At 44.3% G+C, this 21,650-nt stretch overlaps 1 protein-coding gene across 2 annotated transcripts in view; it reads left to right on the top strand.

Annotated features, from left to right (window-relative positions):
• Positions 1 to 21,650, top strand: part of Sv2c (synaptic vesicle glycoprotein 2C) — a 183,415-nt gene that overhangs the window by 127,006 nt on the left and 34,759 nt on the right. The gene's annotated exons all lie outside the window — the stretch shown is intronic.

Raw genomic sequence — 21,650 nt, 5'->3', positions numbered from 1 at the left:
GCTACACAGACAAACTCTATTTTGAAAAACCAAAATTAATTAATTAATTTTAAAACTTAGAATCATTTTGCCCCAGGATGTCCCAGTTTCTCCATCGGTAAGAACCAGGCCAGTGGAGTTAACGCACCTGGCAGGATCAACTGGCAGCCAGAGTGGTGGGGTGCCAAGACCCAGTTCTAGGGAGAAAAGGAAGTAACAGCCAAACAATGACATGATGTGTTATTTTAACTAAATGGACTGTAATTATTGGTGTGATTCCTGGAGACTCCTTAATCTGAAATCATTGCTCACTTTCCCAAGCAGACTTTGGGGACCAGGAACTAGAGAACTAGAGAATCAGCACACTCCTCCCCCGGGAGGGGCTTGCTTCTTGTCTGCACTCACAGTACGCTGTGAGTTAGCCTGCTGGTGATGTCATCTCCTTCCTACAGCTCTAATTTCCGAGCACAGAGACTGAGGAGAGACGCCAAGAGGAGGAACGGTAATGTCCAGAAAGCGGGTCAATTCTAGGTCTGCTAGAAGTCAATCTGTACTGTCAAATTTCAAATTTAAGTTAAGGTTTTAAAAACTGTAAACCAAATGTAGCTTTATATTAAAACTCAAGACCTGGGCTAGAGAGATGGCTCAGTGGTTAAATGCACTGGCTGCTCTTCCAGAGGTCCTGAGTTCAATTCCCAGCAACCACATGAGGGCTCACAACAGTCTATAATAGGATATGATGCCCTCTTCTGTATGCAGGTATACATGCAAAGCACTCATCCATAAAAATACAAATAAACTAAAACAAAAAACCCTCAAGACCATTAGACCATCCCAAACCTTAGCTTCTAACCACCCCACAATGCCATTACCATTAGCTTCTAAGATTAAATATGCAAATAAGAGACCACGTGAATGCTGATGTTCTATAAATGAACAAATCAGGTGTGGAATTCAAGATGGGTCTCAGTGACCCTCCCCCTTGCCTGTTGCAGTATTTTTACATTTTTTTCACATGTGTATGTATGTGTGGTGTTATGTGTGCTCAAATGTCTCTGGGCACCTGTATTGCAGGTGCACTTATGTGCACCTGTGGATACAAGTTCAAGGTTAACATTGGGAATCTTCTTTGATCACTCTCTACCTTAGTCACTGAGGCAGGAGCTCTGTTGAACATGGGGCTCGTCAATACTGGCTAGTCTAGCTGACCACCTTGCTCCAAGGATCCCCTATCTCAGACTTCTGAGTGTTGGAATTGAAAGCAAGCCTCCACACCCACCCAGCATTTATATGGGTGCTGGAGAGGAGATGTGAACTCTGGTCTATTTTTACCTTCAATTTATAAACAGATGCCAAACAGCTCGAAAACGATGAATAGACTCAGAATTGGATTGGTTGGAGGACTCTGTTGTAGTCAGTGTGTGTTTTCCCATCTAAGTATGAAATTCCTTTTTGTGGTCTTTTGTTTTTGTTGTGTCTATAAATGGGGTCTCATGTGACTAGGCTAAGTAGCCAAGAATGGCCTTGAACTCCTGATTCTTCCTGCTACCACATACCACCAAGAGATGGGATTACAGGCATGTACCACCACACCCAGCTGTGTCAGGGTTAGAGAGAGATGGCTCAGTTGGAAAATGGTGAGCTCAGAAACCCTAAAACACATATGAAAGTCTGACCCAGTGGTGCACATCTGTAATCCCAGCAAGAATGAGACAGGAAGCAGAGACAGGGGGATTATTCTTAGAAGCTGTAGCAGGGGAGACTAGTATACCTACATGGCCAAAATGTTCCAGACCAATGAGAGACCCTGGCTCAAACAAACAGGTGTCAGGCACCTGAGACCTGGCACTAGGGTTGCCCTGTGACCTTTGCATACATGCTGTGTGTTCACGCACCCCCATCTACGTGTGCACTCCCCACACACAAACATGCACACCAATAAATAGTTAAGTCATTATTAAACATAGTAAGTTATGTAACAAAGGAGCAAGAAGGAGCTTTGGTCTCTCTCTGAAATACGCACATGAGAGTATACACATCATAGTTCTCCAAGATGGCTTCCGTCAGATGTTCTGGTTTGAGACTGATGGCATGTGGTCGACAACCCGTCCATATTTGTGACAGTGTGAGGTCACCTGCTCCCACAGATTTTGTTGTACATTGTTGAGTCCAGTGTTGCTTCTGAAGTATTCACACATGATAAATGCCTCACATCCCCCCTCCCCCACCCCCCCCCCACCCCCACCCCCCACCCCCTGCACTGTGAGAAAGTTAGTTCAAAGAAAGAGGGAGGAGGACATGGGAAATAAACAACTTGGGGAAAAGAAGGGTGAGGCCACATTAGCCGTTAAGTACTCAAGACTGAGTTTGAACACTGTTATGACATTGTGATCCAGAGCCAGTTTGAGAGGCATCTAAGACTTGAGGCCGGGATAATCACGCTGATCCCAGCAGCTGCTTTTAATGGGTTAGTAAGATGACTAATTTTATAACTAATGTCCACAATGAAAATGAGCTGGATGTGTGCAGCTTTCTGTGCCATGGGGTAAGGCGGTACCAGCCTTTCGCTGCCTTGCTGTGTGGCGTGTGAGAGGTCATGCCCAGGGCTGTGTCTTTATGCAGCCTCTGTAGCATCAGTGAGCTGGGTTTAGTCAAAGCCTCTGCAGAGCCATGGGGTACATAAATCTTCAGCGCCTCAGCCGACTCAGTCAGCCATTCAGCAGCTCAATTTTGTGCCACTCTCCTGGTAATGAGATTTTTCTATGGTGGTGGTTCAGTGTTAACACTCGGTGGCTTACGGTGGCATTTGCTGCACAATCGGGAGGTTTGATTCTAAACACTGGATTTGGGGGATGTTCTTCCAGGTCTCTTTCAAAGTCACTTCCTCCAAAATAGAGAAGTCGGGCATGAAGATCAAATAGGGCTGCCTCTTTCGTAGAGAAAACGCGACCTGTGGCCAGCCTTTTACCCTCCTCGTCCAGGTTATTTCATTGTTCTTTTGTTTCACATCCTTCCTTTCTTTAAATATGGTGAGGAAGGGCCCAAACCTAATTAAAAAAAAAAAAAAAAAAAAAAACCTACTATGTATTATGTACGTGATTTTCGTTTCTTACCTGTGTTTATACCAAAAGTGCAATGACTGAAGGCATGCTTCTTTCCTTTGAGGAGATTGTGACCCACTGTCGCAGCTGTCATCATTTCATGTTTACTAACTTCCACATGCTGTGGAAACAGCGACCAACCCCACCCCCCCACCCACCCACCCCCACCCCCCCACCCCCACCCCCACCCGGGAATGCAGAGCTTCTGAACCACCTCCTCCCTCCCAGTTTCTAGATGACTGGAACAGGTGGTCCTGGGAGAAAAAGGCACTGGATGAGAACTTGGAAAAACAACTACAGACATCGTTCCTGTGTGAGCCACATGAACGGGCGTTCACCCCAGCCCTCCGTATTTAATCAATCGCACAAAACAGAAAACAGGATGATCACGGGTAGAACCTGGACCTTTGTGGCCAAGCTGGCACACCTCCACCTCCTTCAGCATCACAGTGGGTGGGTTTTCCTCCTTCTTATTGTTTCCTTTTTGTAAAAGAGGAGACACAGAGGACTTCTTGCTCTTGCCCACAGAAGGATGGCCGTTAGCTTGTAAGTTACCCTCTGGCAACTCCTTCACAGGCCTTGTGCCTTAGTTCCGGAAGCCTTTCCCATCTGATCCACTTCAGTTCCTGCTAGCAGAGGTATCGCTTGAGAACTGAGAGAGACATCTGGCAGCTCGCTGAGACCTATTCACTCGCAATTCCTCGCCCTAACTCCCCCCAGGCCACTCCCACATCCCTGCCCCTCCCTGACTTCATGTCCTTTTCAATTTTAAGAAAGGTCTGTTTTATTTTATGTGTATTAGTGTTTTGCCTGCATGTGTGTTGTGTTCACTGTATGCATGTCTGGTTCCCTCGGAAGTCAGAGGAGGGTGTCAGATCCCAGGGGAAGTTCAGATGGTCAGGAGCCATCATGTGGGTGCTGGGAATTGAACCTAGGTCCTCTGTAACACCAACAAGTGCTCTTGACCACTGAGCCATCTCTCTAGTCCCCTTTTATTTTATTTTTTTAATAACCCATTGAGTCCAGTGTATTTTTAGATCTTTGTATATCCTATACACTGATCCTCTGTCAGGTTTATAACCAGCAAAGATTTTTTTCTCCTGAATTTATAATTTCTTATTGAACTGGTCTGAGCAGCACCAGAGATATCCCCAGCCAGTGTTTTTGCTGCTGGTATTAGATCCTGACACACAGCTATTCAGTATTTCACCATTGGACATTCAGATCTCTTGATCTTATTAGCAAGGATTGTCTGTCCCAGTGACAGCCATCACTTCTGGACCTGACGCTTGACCTTCAAGTCTGTAATAGTTATTTATGTTACTTTCTGTGCATGCGTGTTTTGTCTGCATGGATGTCTATGAACTATGTGTATACAGTGCCCCAGGAAGCAAAAAGGCAGAAGTGGGCAGATCCCCTGAACCTGGAGTTTCGGAGGTTCTGAGATACCACATGGGAGCTGGGACGCAAACAGCTTCTCTGGAAGAGCAGCCGGTGCTCTTAACCACTGGATCATCTCTCCAGCCCCCAAAGCAATTTGTTTTAAAGATGGGATGTCACTAAGTAGCCTAGGCTGTCCCCAAACTCATGATTCCCCTGTCTCACTGTCCCAAGTGCTGGGATTACAGACATGAACCCCCACATGCAGTTTCTAAGCATTTCCACTCCTGTTTTCTTATTGAGGCCTCCAGACAACGAGGTCGTTATTATTATCACCTCCACGTTAGAGATGAGAAAACAGCTTCAGAAAAATGAGCATCTTGCTTAAGGGCATGAGGTCCCAGAATTAGGACTATTAAACGGGTTAACTCCAGATGTTTTGAGTTCTTAAAATAGTGTTCAGACTCACTGACCAAGAAATATACAATAACCGAAAGTCAAGTTTAGCTCAGTACATGGGAAGCTGAGGCAGGAGGATTGTGACTTTGAGGACAACTCGGACTACATATAGAATTCTTGGCCAGCATAAGCTATACAATCTCAAAAAAAAGGTGGGGGGGGGGGTAATACTGGCACTCAAGGGAGGGGGGCCGTGTGTTGAAATCAAGCTTGAGCTACAAAGTCAGACGGTCTCAAGCAAACAAACCAAAAAATAAGAACCAGAGGGAAAGGAAAGTGTATGTTACGCAGCTCTGCCGCCGTATGCATTTTCCTTAAGTGGGTCTACCTGAAGCACAGATGGACATCATTGGGCTGATACCCTCTGGGCTCTGAACGGGGGCGGGGCAGCAAGGGGGGATGTAGGGGGTGAGGAGGATGCGGGGGCATGTATGTGTAAGGTTGGAACAAGTAGTGAGAAATGATCACCTTGAGGGAGCAGTAAATAAATCTTTTCACCAGGCAGTTTCTACATTTTGCTTTTAAGAAAGAGAGCCACAATGAAGTCATCATGTCATTAAAGACCTTCATAACAGAACAAATGAAGTAGCTATAAGTCGAGACTCTTCCACTATGCTTACTTATTTCAGTAAGAGTTCAAGATAAACACTCATTCTAACACTCATTAATATTTACCCTTGGATACATAGACCAATTGCAAAAAAAAAAAAAAAAAAAAACAACTCTCCATCTCATGATATATACTTCCATATAACTTAATTTCAAAAATTATCACAAATTATATAATGTATTTTATATACTGATTAATTGGGGAATGGTAATTATAATAATATATAAATTGATATAAGTTATCATTAGAAAGCCTATGGTCACAAGACACAGTTCTACATCTCGAATTTAGACAAATATGTCTAAATTGCAGAGAAATACAGAAGGTTGTGTGATAAAGTCGTTAAAACATGACTTTTTGCCTCCCAGCACTTGGAGGCAGAGGCAGGCAGATCTCTGTGAGTTCAAGGCCAGCCTGGTCTACATAGTGATTTCCAGGACAGCCAGAGCTACATAGTGAAACTCTGTCTAAAAAACAATAAATAATAAATATAAGATTCCAGGTACATTAAAGTTTCTTTCTGCCAGGGATTAGCAAAACCAAAATGCTTTCCCTGAGATGTGATGCTGATTTATTCTCTCCTGTTTAGGCATTTTTCCCAGATAGGGAATCCTGAAGCATTCTCTGGACTGTGGTTAGAATCTTTCCAGTCACTTGCAAGCAAGACTGATAGTGCTGAGACCATCTTTGCACGTCATTTATTTCTCATGGTTTGGAATCCTCTTCCTCTACCCTAGCAGGCGGATGGGTGTCCCCTTTTCAGCAGCCCTAGTCCTGGAGATATTTTATAGTCCCCCTATCACATTGAGTTCCAGATGGATAGGTAGATAGATAGATAGACAGATAGATAGATAGATAGATAGATAGATAGATAGATAGATAGATAGACAGGCAGATAATATATAAATAAACATGTTTAAGTTTTTATCTGAAACCAGATAAGGGAGAGGAACACAGCCATGTTATGGTTGTTTTATGATACGGTGCTTGAAAAACTTTGTATCTGCACCCATTGGTCCTGACAGCATATTCTTGACCTTTAGAAGCAAGGTGGATCCCAGGCCTCAGAGCTGAAGGGCAGGATGTGGGGTCCCCAGGAGAAGGAATGTAAGACGGCAGTACTGACTTAGCATACAGACTGGGAAAATGTTGGAGAACCAAAGGTGGGGGGGGGGCGGGGGGGGGGTACCATGGCAGCTTTCTCTACCTTCGATTGTTCACACTTGAGCCCACAAAGCCTGACCTACTTTGAAGGACCGCTCAGGCTTACACAGAAAAGCTATTAGGAGGAGCCTTTTAAGGAACCTAGACTTGGGGCGCGGGGAGTGTCTTGTGAGCCCAGGGTGCCCTCCAGCGTTGGTTAGTGCTCATCACCATCCACTGTTCCTTAAAACAGCCTAGAGGGACACAGCCTTGTAGCCTTGTGGTTCTTGTCTTACATGTAACTTTGTGAGGAGCTTTCTCTGTTTGTTACTTCTGAATATTCTGGCTATTGAGGGCGCCTGGATATTTTTAAAACACATCTGGATTTGCTTCTGTGCAGACTTGAGCTCTTGGGAGAGGAAAACAGTGTCCAGAAAATTCACTTCCCAGCATGAACCCTTTGATTTGGTTAGTTTTTTTCTTTCTTTTTCTTTTTCTATTTTCCTTTGGCCCCATTTGGGACACAGTCTCACTACCTAACCCAAACTGCTCAGGAATTCACTGTGACACCCAAGCTGACCCCAGCCACCATGCCTAGTTTGCCCAGCATGAGTCCTTCCTGTTCCCAAAGCTTCCCAGATCTGCACCCCTTCCCACCCAGTGTCAAAGTGCTTAGTTTTTTTAGACCTTCCTAGAAACAGCAAACATTGCTACCTCACCGTGGGACTTACTGCTCTCAAAAATTACATTTGAACTTCTACCTACTCCAGCCACAGAATGGCACTTAAAACCTTTCCTTTTCCAGTCTTACTCCATCTATGTCTCTATCAAAGCAAGCATGCCTCCTATTTGTTTAATTAGGCTAGTTGTTAAAGTCGGCATTTGAAATACTCGGAAACCTGCACAAGTTCTTATGTGCCCTAAACATCAAGAGCCACAAGATTAAGCAAAGAAATTCCTCGCTGTTCGTGTTTATTGGTTAATCTTGTCAAATAATACATGATCTTGTTAATTAATCTTCACACAGCTGCTGCTGGAGTGAAATATTCTCTGTGGCTCATGTGCTCATATGTGCTGTATGTGTGTACAATGTGTGATGTGTTGTGCATTGGTGCCTGGTGTGTGCATGCGTTGTATGTCAAATGTATTGTTTTCAGTGAACATGTGGTATGTGTGGCATATTGTACAATGTGTGTGGTATGTGCATGTATTTGTGTGTTGAGTATGGGTAATACACATGTGGTGTGTGTTAGGTGTCAAGTATGGAGTATGTGAAGTGTACATTTAACAAGTATGTGGCATGAATGTTGGTATGCAATGTGCCCTGTTTTTATAATGTGTGTACATATATGCAGAATTTATGGTGTATACTATGTGTAATGTATGTGGTTATATATTGTATAATATATATATACATATATATTTGTGTTGTTGTATATAGTGTGCCCTATATAGCAACCATTGCAGATAAAATTTATAGCTTGGGGGGAAGGAATCAATGAAACATGTAATAACTAATGCCTGACCTACAAACATGTTCTTATAGGAATGAGATGCAGAGTCTCCTAAAAGTATCCTCAAGCCTTTATCTCTATTAACTTGGCATGGAGTACCTCACCTGTGTAATGGGTAGGCCTAGGATTGTTTATAGTGAGTTTTCTCAGCCTGCGACTTTTGATGTCTTGGGTTGGACATTTCTGCTGCAGGGATGATGATAGATATATGACTCTTTTCATAGCATCCCTGGCCCTACCCACTATATGCCAAAAGTCAACCTTCTTCCCCAAAGCAATGGCTTTCAAAAAATGTCTCCAGACATCACCAGATGTATCTTGGGGTATAGTAGCAGATTGAGCAAATGTAGGATGCTTGGTTAAATTTGAATTTCAGATAAGTAACTATTTTTAGTATAAGCATATCCCAAATATTACATGATAAATACTCGTGCCTCCTTTCTCCACTTTAAAAAAAATAGGGGCTGGAGAGTTTTGAAGCTAGAAGCACATACTGTCCTTGCTCTTGCAGTGGGACTGAGTTTGGTTTCAAGCACCCATGTCAGGAAGCCCCAGAGCATCTGATGCCTCTGCGGGTACTTGCACTCAGGTGCACAGACAAACAGAAAAGGGAGGGGGGAGCTTTAATGTATTTTGTTTGTTTGTTTGTTTGTTTGTTTTTCAAGACAGGGTTTCTCTGTGTAACAGTCCTGGCTGTTCTGGACCTCACTCTGTAGACCAGGCTGGCCTTGAACTCACAGAGATCCACCTGCCTCTGCTTCCCAAGTGCTGGGATTAAAGGTGTGTGCCACCACCACCCAGCCACTTTAATTTTTTTTAATTAAACAGTGTCCTGAATTCTATCTGCCCACCCTATAAGGCTTATTGGAATATGAAACCAAATGACATAAGGATATTTAGCACGTGCTGGGTGTACTATTAATACTCTAAGAGGCTAAGGCTGCTCGACCCATGTCTTTGCTCAGGTTTCTGGTCTTTTCCCAACACCATGATCTGCCTGGTGGCCTGGCCTGAAAAGAAAGGAGCACACGTGTGCTAGGAAGCAGCATTCCAGCCAACGATAGTTTCAGTCACCCCTGCCAGGGCATCAGTCTGCGCTGCTGGGGTGCTTTGTCACTGTAGTAGGCTCCCTGAGTTATTAGCTCACTCCCCATAAAGAGCAGCCAGTGATGCTGAATGAAGAATGGCTGTATTAATCCCAGACTAAGTCACTCTGCGTTTGATTTTTCTGGCGCCATAGCCCTAAAAAACCATTCCTCAGCATGCACCAGGACCGATCCTTTCCACAGTCGGTCGCAGCCAGGAACGTATTTGAGGGCCAAGATTAATGGCTCACAGAGTCAACCTTTCCAGAGAGCAGAGGTGAAATTCTACCCAGACACGCTGAGACAAAAGGAAGAGGGTGGGAAGTGTAGGAAGAGTGCTTGAATGTCTATTGCGAGGCCATAAATCGAAGATGGGCCAAATAAATCTGTCTCTGCCAGCCATTTAATTGATTTAGGCTACTAAGGTTTTACTTCAGACAATCTGAGGAAGCATGTTTTATAGATGTGTTCAGAGACACGCCCCTGGGCATTCAGTATTAGCTTGCTGACTTGTGAATTCTTCTAAAAGGAAGACTAATACGTGTTTGAGGAAGCATTAACTGTGTCCATGAGAAAATAAATTCATTAATCTATAGGGAAATCCATTTTACACATAGACTGCCCAGAGAGAGGACAAGCTTTGGTATGGTTCAGGTGAGGATGTGAGATGGGTGGGGAGCAGCTCACCAGCAGCTGAGAAACCTTCCCTTCTCTATTCAGTCCTATTAGTAAGTTTTCATTGGCCACATCTAATTTATCCATCTTCTAAAATGTTGCAGGTTTGTAGAACGGTTTGTTGTTGGGGCTTTTTACTCTTTTGAGGGGCCTGCCACCCACCTCCCAAATAAATCACACACGGAGAATTATTCTTAGTTATAAATGCCCAGCCTTAGCTTGGCTTATTTCTTGCCAGCTTCCCTTAACTTAAATTATCCTGTCTACCTCTGGGCTTTTCCCATTCTCTTACCTCTGTAAATCTTACTCTTACTCCGTGGCTTGCTGTGTAGCTGGGTGGCTGGTCCCTGGAGTCCTCCTCCTTCCCTGGCTGCCTTTTTCTTTTTCACTCATCCATCTCTTTTCCTCTTCCTCCTCCCAGATTCCTTCTTCTACTTATTCTCTCTGCCTGCCAGCCCTGCCTATCCTTTCTCCAGCTGTTCTCTATTGGCCGTTCAGCTCTTTATTAGACCATCAGGTATTTTAGACAGGCACAGTAACACAGCTTCACAGAGTTAAGCAAATACAACATAAACAAAAGTAACACACCCCAAAATAATAACAAAATTACAACAAATGCAAGATCTACAGTTGCTTTTGGGGACCTGCCTCCCTGGGTTGTGCGTTCATGTGTAAGTGGGTATAGTGAGACGTTTTTTGTGGCTGTGTTGTAGCACTCCACAGAAAGGTTCTCTTGTTTTTAAAATCACTATTAGTTTTAAAAGTTACACTATCCCACGCTGTGTCTTCAAAGGCAACTCAAGTAAGCACTGTTTTCTAGGCTGCTTCGCTCTCCCCACTTCTATGGGCTGCTCTGCCAGCCATCAGGGCATGACAAAGTATGCCAGTAGAGGCGCCAAATGGGTCTTGACTTCATCACAGGTATGCTGTTCCATTTCTAGTGATCGGCTGTGTGCACTGTTGAACCAGACGTCCCACAGAAAGCAAATAGAATTTAACACAACAAATGGGGGACATCCAGTATGGATGTAGAAGAAATAAACAGCATAATCAACAGACCTGACCTTGGATATTCACAGACTGAACCCAGAAGCTACAGAGCAGACATTCTTTTTGATTCACTTATGAAACAGTTTTTAAGTTGGACTACATGCTATGCTATAAAGCAGGTTCCAAATATTTAAAAAAAAAAAAAAACCTATCAAGCATGTTTTCTTACCATATTGAAATTAAACTAGAAATTAAAAAAATTAAGAAAAATGTATGTGTTTGAAAATGAGGACACATAATAGACATGTTGCCAAATAAATTACTTTGGGGGCTGGGGAGACAAGTCAGTTGGTACAGGGCTTACCTTATTAGCATAAGAAGCTGAGTTTGACCAGTGAGAACTCACATGTAAGATGCCCAGATGTGTTGGAATAGCTCGTATCCCAGCACTGTAGCAGTAGAGACAGGCAGACCCCTGGGACTTAATGGCCAGCCCACCTTACTATCCTACTTAGCAAGTTCCAAGAGACCTCTCTTCTCTCTCTCTCTCTCTCTCTCTCTCTCTCTCTCTCTCTCTCTCTCTCTCTCTGTGTGTGTGTGTGTGTGTGTGTGTGTGTGTGTGTGTGTGTCTGTCTGTCTGTCTGTCTGTCTGTCACTCTCTCCATATATATAATACATTATATATTTTATGTATATATTACACATACACATACACATACAGTGGATGGCTTCTAAGGAACCACACCTGAGGTTGACCTCTATTCTATTCTACAAACACACACACACACACACACACACACACACACACACACACACACACACACGTAAATCATTTGGAGGGTTCTAGACAGACTCTGATTTTAGAAGAGCCCAATAATGAATTCTTCATTATTTAAAGAAACATTTGCTGAGTTAACTAATACCACACTAAAGAAAAATAAGGCATGGGGCTTCCCCACAAGGAACAGACGACAGATCGATTCTTGGTGACTTTGAGTGTGGCTTCCTTCTATGTCAGGTACCTGCTAAGGCTGTGGGAATAAGTAGACCACCCAAGTAACTGAGTAGGAGAAGGAGACTCCTCACAGCACATCGGGAAGAATTTACAGGGGCAATGCCTACTTGGCTATCAGAAGGCTGAAGTTTGGGAGTATTCCAGGTCAGCCGGAGGGAGGATTGGCCTAGATATCACTTGAAGGTTACATGACAGCTCTCCCAGCCACTAGGCCACAGAACAGAACGTGTGTTGGCAGGCTGGATGTGACCGTACACACCTGTTATCCCAGCCTTCGGGAGGATGGTGAGTCCGAAAGCCAGTGTGGATTACTTAGCCAGATCTTGTTAAGCCAAACCACAACAAACATGGAAGACACAGTGTGTTGGCGCGCGCGCACACACACACACACACACACACACACACACACACACACACACACACACACACACACGCAAAAAAAACAGCAAAAGTTTGGGAGGAGCTTGTTAGTGAAGACTGGAGGGGTGGACAAGGCTCTTTGAGACTGTGTGGACTCACCCTAAAAGATTTTCAGCTACTGAAGTAAATCATCTGGTTTTCAAAAGAAATTTACTTGTATTTTACACGTGTGAGGGTTTTGCCTGCGTGTATTGCGTGTATGTGCACTACATGTGTGCCTGATGCCTGAAGAGGCCAGAAGAGGACATCAGATCCTCTAGAACTGGAGTTACAGATAGTTGTCAACTGCCATGCTAGGAACTGAATCCAGGTCCTGTGCAAAAGTATCCAGGGTTCTTGACCACTGAGCCATCCCTCCAACCCCTGTGATTTGATTTTTATTACCCAAAATGCTCTTGGTTGTATATTAAAGCTAGGACTAGCCAATTGGAAGTTGGGAACTCCATTAGAGAGAAGCAGCATTCAAATTACTTAGTGATAGGTCAGTCATAAAGGAGGAAGGCAAAGTACTGGAACCCTGAGGCCCCTTTCCAGGTCCGGTGTTACCTCAGCTGAGGACCATGGGCTGATCCAAGGCTCAAGGTCTCAGAGCAATAACCATAATATGCATAAGTAAATGTGCCATCAGCAAGCACAGCCATGCAGCTCTCAGCTAACTGTGCCTTCATCTACTAAGGTGGCCCAGGCAAGACAGAGCAGGAGGGAGATAAAGGAACAAGTTTCAGGAGAAACACAGAAAATAGAATTGCATCGCTCAGTAATTGACACCACCAGGAGGGCAAAAATGGAGGCTACCACCCCATTTCTGGCTAGCAAGGCAAGTCACGTATTCTCCGCACTTCAACCAATCATGAGTCTCAGCATTACCGTCTTCCCACAGCAAAAAGCAACTTCTCTGGCTGAGATTGACAGCAGCGGTAGTACGAACATAAATCCTTAGAAGCAGTTTGACGATAAGTATGTCTCTTCAGCGAAACAACAGTAATAGGTACCCCTACCCCCATCTCTGGGCTCTGTAATCTCCTGGACCCCGGGCTTTTGATGGGTTTGCAATACCTGACAAGCATGCCTTCAAGACAATTAGAAAGTAGCTGGCTACCCCCATAACACTCATGCCACCATTGTACCAGTGAGCATGCCTCGCCTGGCAGGTCAGTGCTGAGACACTCGGAGTTCAACACTGGGTAAACACATTGGTGACCCGTCCTTCCAAGTAGCCTGCATAGCACTCCATAGACCCATCACGACAAAGGCTATCCAGCAAGGAGGAAGTTCTTAGGTCACTTCCAGCTTTGACTGCTCTTTTAAATTTTTTTCATTTTATTTAAAATTTTGAAATGTGTTGTAGATGAATTGCTGAAAGGTCTTATTAAATAAAAACCCGGAGTCGGATATAGGGGTGAAAATCTGAGAGATCAGAGGAACAGGAAAAGTCACAAGCTAACCTCACCTCACCAATTCTGCAGCTTTCCATGAGATCTACTTCCTGTATACCCACACCTATATTCTGTTCTGCTATCTCGTTTGCTCTCTGTCCAGCTACATCACTTCCTCTTTCTACCCATCTCTGTCACCTCCTGTCTGTTGGTACAGACCTCCAGACCATGATTAACTAGTTTTGGAATTTAAGGCATGAGCCACCACGCTTGGCTCTGTTCCCAGTGTGGCCTAGAACTCACAGAGATCTAGACAGATCCCTGACTCCCGAATGATAAGACTAAAGGCATGTGCTACCATTACATGACTTCTATGTTTACTATAGTAGATGGCTTTTTCCTCTGATCCTCAGGTAGATTTTATTGAGTTGCACAAATAAAATATCACCACAATGTATATGTATATTTTGTCTTGCATGTGTTATCTGGGCACCACATAATTGCAGTGTCTGAGGAGGCCAGAAGAGGGCGTCAGAGTGCCTGGGACTGGAGTTACGGATGATTGCTAGCCTCCATTTGGGGGCTGAGAATTGAACCCTCATCCTGTGTAACGGTACCTAGTACTCCTGTTAAGTCATTTCTCCAGCTCCCCTCCCCCACAGCTTGATCTCTTTATGTCCTAAAACCAAACTCTACTGTGTTTGGGGATTTCTGAGGCCTCCCTCACCAGTAGCTCCTCGGAAATTGTCCCATGCCTCATCTGAGATTTTATTTAATTTGGATCAGTTGTGGCACCACACACCTTAAGCTTCTGTGAGTTCAAGGCCAGCCAGAGATACATAAGACCCTGTCTCAGAAAACCAGTAATAACTCATGTCTTCTGGGCATCCATCCATGCAGGGTACCTATTTTCAAGCTCCTTTTTTCAATTTATTTATTGTATTTTTTAAATACCTTACAAGGTGCATTTCCATACATGTTTTTCACACATCCTTAGCTTTGGTTAAATCACCCACACTTCTTCTCGCCTGTGTTCCCCTACCCTCAACTCCCCAAGAATTAAAGGTCAGTGAAAACAGTTCTCTCATATGCACAGTCACAGGGTTGTCTCTGGTGCTTTCTCCTGAGTACTTTAGGTCCACACTGTACTCTCAGTGTTCACATTGAGCACAGTCAGAATCCATGCCATTTCTTGAGAACATGCCAATGTTTAGTAGGGCGCGCTGTACTCTTTCCTCTCCTCCCAGCGCCCAAGTCCCTCAAATGTCAAAGGCTTGCAGCTGTAGTTTGTTTTTCCTTTTAAAGTGAGAAGTGACATAAGCTATGTAAAGTTCACAAATTAAAGAAATAATGTCAGAAGAGAAAGTGCCCATGAGCAACCTCCTGCTTTGAGTAACTACCCAGAACAGCTTAGTACAATTCCAGCCTATGGCTTTTCTAGATCAGATGATAGGTTTTATGTGCATATAAAAATGAAATCATTGCTATTCACACTGTTGGGGGGAAGTTTCTTTCTTTCCGCTTGGACATTTTCCATGTATCACAGAAAGATCTGCCTTGTTCTTGTCCAATGATTTTTATCAGATGGATACGTCATAGTTTATCTCCCTGTCTGCCCGCTAGCATCATTATTTATGTATCTATCCATCTTTATTTACTTTTGCTGCAAATAAGAGATGGATATCTTTGCAGGACAGTCCAGCTGCAAGAGATTGAACCTTAGCATCCCAGATGGTCCTGGCTGCCTGACAACCCACGTTGCTAGCCAGACATTCGTATTTCATGCTGATTTTTATAGTTTTTCTATTCTAAGCCAATGACTGTTAAGGGTATGAATTTTTATTTCTGTAGCTTAATATCAGAAACTCACCTGACTATTGTTACACACACACACACACACACACACACACACACACACACACACACACACATTTTTCTCACTGGGGAAAATGAACTTTGAGCCACTTTAATAGAGAATTTTAGCTGGCCTGGGCCTTGAGAGAATACCAAGATGAAAATATGCAGATGATTACTTCTTAGCTGTTCAGACTCGACATCCTGGACAATACTGAAGGTTTTCTTTAGTACGTTGGATCTGAGTCTTGAACCTGAAATATCCCTTCTTGACAAAGACAGTTTTGTTGAGAATATCACTGGTGATCAGAAAGCAGGTCAGCAAAGTAGGTGCCAAGATACCAGGGCTCCCAGGATAAAGCCTAGAAGAGAATGTAGGAACCAGAGTCCCATGTGTGTCACATACTTTGCCTGTATTCCTTGAACAATGAGCACCTGAGTAGGTAGCCACAGGGTCCTGCAGCAGCAGCAGGGTGAAACTGGCAAGGGCCTCGATTATTATGCATGATGCACCCCCCTTTGATTAGTGCCCCACTGATTAAAACCAGGCTCTAACAGCCTTCTGTAACGCTCTAATTGAGGTCCTCCCTTGCATAGAATTAACATTATCTGTAGATAAATCCCACAGTGTGACATTTTAATGAGTATTTCAGGCAAAATCCAAAGGACAATTAGAAACATCAACTTTGCACTAATCATTTTTTAAGGCCCACACAAAAATAAGGGGCACAGTGCCAACGGTAAGGATTCATTTGGAAGAATCAATTTAACTGAGTGCAGACATGTTTGAACACCCGATGCACTCTCCCGGTGGAGTGGGGTTTGACTCCACTGCCCTCTTCTCCCTCCTTCAAGGTGGTTGTGTAGGGTCTGCAGAGAGCTGGGATTCAGATTTAAGCTTCCTTGAAATGGCTCTCAGGAGAGCTGAGGACTCAAGGCTGAGTGGTGATGGTGCTCAGGGACCCAGTCCATCCTTCTCTTTTCATGTCTGATGCACAGAATGGTGCCCTAGTTTGTAAGGCATCCACATGATCATTTCTCAAGTCCCCTGTGGTGCCCGTCTTCCTCTCAGTCCCCAGGGTATTTCTATGAATCACTGATTCTAGTAGACATGTCATGGGAGGAGGGGTGTCCATTTCCCTGGCCAGGACTCCTCCCACTGTTCCAGGACACGCCCCCTCTCCAAGTCAGTCAGTTAGAAAATAATAGGTAAAGGGCAATCAGTCTTGGATGACCTCGCCTACTTCATAAGCACAGGCTTTGACTCTCTCTACCTTTGACATTAGAAACTCCCAAATTTGCTTTGTGCTGAGTTCAAAATGAGGAAAGGAATTTGGCCAGAGCTCTTGAGAAAAGGTTCCTCATGAGGAGAACAGATGGTTCTCCATCCAGTCTGCACTCTAGAGTTTCTTCCTAACCTGGTCCAACATGAGTCGTATGTCATCCTGTTTCCTAACAAATCTGCCTCTTCCTCTGGACTCTACCTCCCCTGGTGCAAGAACTCACGCTCATAATCTCCATGCCATATGTGGTGTCTGGTTTTCCATGCCATGTGTGGTGACTGGCACACATAGGCACTGTGTATAAGTATGAAAAGAAAACAAAGAGATGACTGGATTTTAGGAAAAATAAATTAAAATCATGACAACACTTCATTAGGTATCTATCAGCAAAAATGAATGCATTTTTAACAGGCAAACCATGGTGGGAAGGCTATGCATTGACCAGAGCTGCAGCACACTATGCATGGCAATGCAGACAATGAGCCACTGTGGAGAGCAAGCCGGTGTCTTCCTGTAAAATTAACCAGATATTTGGGGGTAATGAGGTGACTCAGCCAATAAAGATGCTTGCCACTGAGCCCAAGGACCTGAGCTCAATTCCCAGAGCCCAAAATGTAGAGGGAGAGTCCAAGTGAGTGATCACAGGCACACACACAATAAAGACACATATGCAATCTAATAAAAGGCTACAAATAAATCCAAACAGAAACTTAACATATGATTCAAGTGTCTAACCTTATATACTCAAAAAGAAAACTTTAATGCACACAAAAATATTTATAGCAGCTTTATTGATAAATACCCTAATTTGGGAATAATCCAACAGTCTATAACCCACTAACATATGTGACAATTTGTATGAATCTCCAGTGTATCAAGCTAAGTATAAGAACCACATTCACAAAGTTCCATACCAGCCAAGCGTGGTGATGTGTGCCTGTAATCACAGCATGTGGGAGGCTGATGCAGAAGTATAAATTCAAGGCCAGCCTGGGATGCAAAGCAAGACCTTGCCTCAAAAAACCAATGGCCACCCTGTAGTCTGTCTCCATAGCACAGCATTCTGAAGGGACAAAACTATCAGGACAGAAGAGAGAGACATCAGTGGCCACCAGGATCCTAGATGGAGGTCGAGCTGACTCCCAAAGGACAGGCCGCACAAGGGAGTGTTTGGGGTGAAAGAGCATGCTTGTCAAGTTCATAGACATAGATAAGTACATTTGTTCTATCTACATTGACAAAATACATCAAATTTGTCTTGCTGTTTAGTGTGAATTTGGAGGGAAAAAAAAGAGAAAGGGGGGGAGGAAGCATGGGAAGAAGGAACGAGAGAGAGACCGAGAAGGAACTAGAGAGAGAGCCTGAGTACCTATGGTCTTGGTACCCCGCAATGATTATGCATGTGTTCATACACACACACACACACACACACACACACACACACACACACACACACACACAAAGAGAGCACCCCTGAGACTAGAGGAACTGGGGAGACATTGGTAAGTTAGAAAAGCAGGGTTCCTATTTTCTTGGCAGGAAAAGGGCTAGATAATAAACATGGAAATGGATGCAGAGATGTGACTGGTAACAGCCAGTGCCCCCCCAGACAATAAAGCAGCCTTTACAAGAGAGTAAGTTTAGTGTTTTGGCTCCTCTGAGGAGCTGATCCTGACCTGAGCTCTAGAAGGGATAGAGGAGGCTGTCGATGCAGAACATCCAGGCGGAGCCTTCTAGAGGGGGAAAATATCAAATGCATGTAGGAGTCTCCAGTGAAGACGAGATTACTACAGAGACAAATATAAAACAACTCACCTCACACATAGAAGCATCTTTCAAGTACAGGGTTGGGATTCTGGAGACAAGTCAATGGAGCTGGTCTAAGAGAGCAGGTGGAACAGGTGAAGAACGTGGGCTCGGCTAGGAGTAGGGATCAGTTCACCCAGGACACGGAGCCATGGTGGTATTAGCATTGCGTGCCACACATAAGCTGTGGGAGACTTCCACAAAATACAGCAAAGTGCTCGGACTCGGAGTTTAACATATAACAGGTGTGGCAGCTGTTATGGTTTGGATATGAACCGTCTCCATAGGCTCATGCATCTGAATACTTGGTCCCGACTGGGTGGTGCTGTTTTGGGAGATTACAGGACCTTTAAGAGGTGGGGCCTCATTGATGGTTGTGTCTTGCTGGGGCCAGGCCTCATGGGTTATAGTCTGGACTGGTTCCCACCAAGGTTCCCTACCTACTTCCAGACCGCAGCAACATTGGAACCAGTGGTCGTGTGGGGCCGCAGCCCAAGATGTTCCCCCTGCCACGCCTTTCCTACTTGAATGGACCACACTCACTCCAACCGAAAGCCCAGATAATCCCTTCTTCCCTGAAGCTGATCTGTCAGGTGTTTTCTCACAGTTATGAGATAAATCACTAAGACAATGACTCATGGGAGCTTGTAGAGCAGACATACAGTTTTCCAACTTAACGTGGTATGCCAGGTCCTGCTTGCCACTATGACAGACATATTGGCCATGGACAACATCAATTTATTTTCTTACATTTCTGGTGGTCAGACCTTTGAATATGCTAATTAGTCCTCTGCAGCCTCCTTCCGGCAGTTCTGGGAGACTATTGTAGTCTTTGTGATCCCCACCTCCTTGGCTAGTGGCCCCTTCCTACATATTCAAAGGTCTCTGCTTCCCCCATATCTTCTCCTCTCTTGTCTCATTCTGCATACTGGTTGGTTGGTTTTTTTTTTTTTTTTCAACTTGACACATGTTAGAATCATCTGAAAAGAGAAAGCCTCAACTAAGAAAATGCCTTCCTCAGATTGGAGTGCAAGGGAGACTGTAGGGCAATTCCTTTATTAGTAATTGATTTGGGGGGTGGTGCACAGCTCACTATGGGCAGTGGCACTCCTGGGCAGGTAGTCCTGGCTTGTATAAGAAGGCAGGCTAAGCAAGCCACGGAGAGCAAGCCAGTAAGCAGTGTTCCTCCATGGCCTCTGCTTCAGTTCCTGCCTTCAGGGTCCTGCCCTGACTTTCCTTCACAATGGACTGTAAGCTATAAGTTAAATAATCCCTTTCTTTCCCAAGTTGCTGTTGGTCATGATGTTTATTACGGTATAGAAAGCAAATGTGAACACTCTGTCTCCCTGCCTGTCTGTCTTTCTAGGAGTGTTTACGTTTACATTTGGTCCCACTCTATAATACTGGACAACCTCTTTCTCTCAGATCCTTGACTTAATAACACTCGTAATTCCCTTTGCTTATAACATCTGCATTCTTGGGTCCTAGGGTCGGTGTGAGAACCTCTGATGGGAGTGGGGTCACATTTCTAGCTATCACAGAAGCACTCTGCTCCACCCATTGTAGTGACATGATTAAATCACTTTGACCTATTTTCCACTGAAAGAGTCAGCTTGTGAACTCTCATTTTGAACTGTGACACCAGAACCCTCCATCTCTTCTCTTTGTTCTTCCTCCCTCTGTTCTGTGGAGAGTGTTATACCTGAAATTCAACTCAGTCACTGAAGAGTTTTTTCCCAGTGTTGAGAATAATAAGGTTTAGAGTTCTTTAAAGAGAGTCTTTATATGAAGCTCTGAGATCACATGAAATGTGCACATTATGGTCCTTTGTTCTATCATAGAGTTTCTTCTGCATTTTGGATATGTGAGACCTTTGAATCTGGGCCATATGAGACATGGAAAGTAATCACGCTTCCTGAAAGCTAATCGCATAATTAACTTAGCAACCCACATATTCTCCCCATACTACATTCTTGGAACAAAACTGATGCAAGATTAATATTGCATGCCACTGACGTCAACACCACTTGTCAACAGCACAGTGGACGAGTTGTCATGGGCCTCTAAGCCTGGGTGCTCGTGTGCAAGTGCATCTTGAATCCTGGCAGCAAGGATTTTGTGACTTCAACTTGTAGCTTTCGGGATTATGTCACTTCTGGTATCTCCCAAGGTTCCCACAAAAGACAACCATGCAACTCTCTTGGGGAGGAGACATAGACTACCTCACCTTTGTTCACAGAAGCCTTGCACGCCTCAAGCTTTGCTGAAGACTAATATTCCCCTTCACACAGTTCGTCTGTCTCTCTGTAGATCCCTCCCTGACTTCAACTAGATGTGATGCACCTCATTCCTTCTTATTTGGAACCCTGTTTGAGTTCTACTTTCGGTATTCATGAAAATACCAGTTCCTGAAGGGATTTCTGTTTATCCTATCTGTCCCGTTGTGACTATTCTTGTCACATTGCAATAAAACTCCCATTTTTAAAAATGTCTGCTTAGGAGTTGGGAGTCACCTTGCTATTCCCTATGATGTCTATGAGCAGAGATCCAAGTCTTTGTTTCTGATAAGGGCACCATACAGCCAGCTTTCCCCCCAAATGGCCTTTAAAGGTGCTGTAACGACAGGACTGTTTACAGAGCTGTAGGGACTGTAAAGAGGCAGAGCTGTAGGGACTGTAAAGAGGCAGAGCTGTAGGGACTGTAAAGAGGAACTAGTAGGACATGCCAGAGCACCTCGGAGTCCCCAAGCCTCAAAGTCCAACAAGTGGGAGGGGCTGGCTGTGAAGAGTGGGGAGGACCAAAGCAGGCCACGCCTCTGCCTGGCCAGGGAGGGGAGAAGGACAACAAGGAAACTATGTCCTACACAAACCTAGTTGGGAATCAGATGTGGTAACAGATGCATATAATCACACCAGTCAGGAGGCAGAGGCAGAAAGATTATGAGTTCAAGGCCAGCCTGG

Source organism: Onychomys torridus, chromosome 15, assembly GCF_903995425.1.
Source record: "Onychomys torridus chromosome 15, mOncTor1.1, whole genome shotgun sequence".
NCBI classification, from domain to species: Eukaryota; Metazoa; Chordata; class Mammalia; order Rodentia; family Cricetidae; genus Onychomys; species Onychomys torridus.
This window is presented reverse-complemented; position numbering and strand designations above follow the sequence as displayed.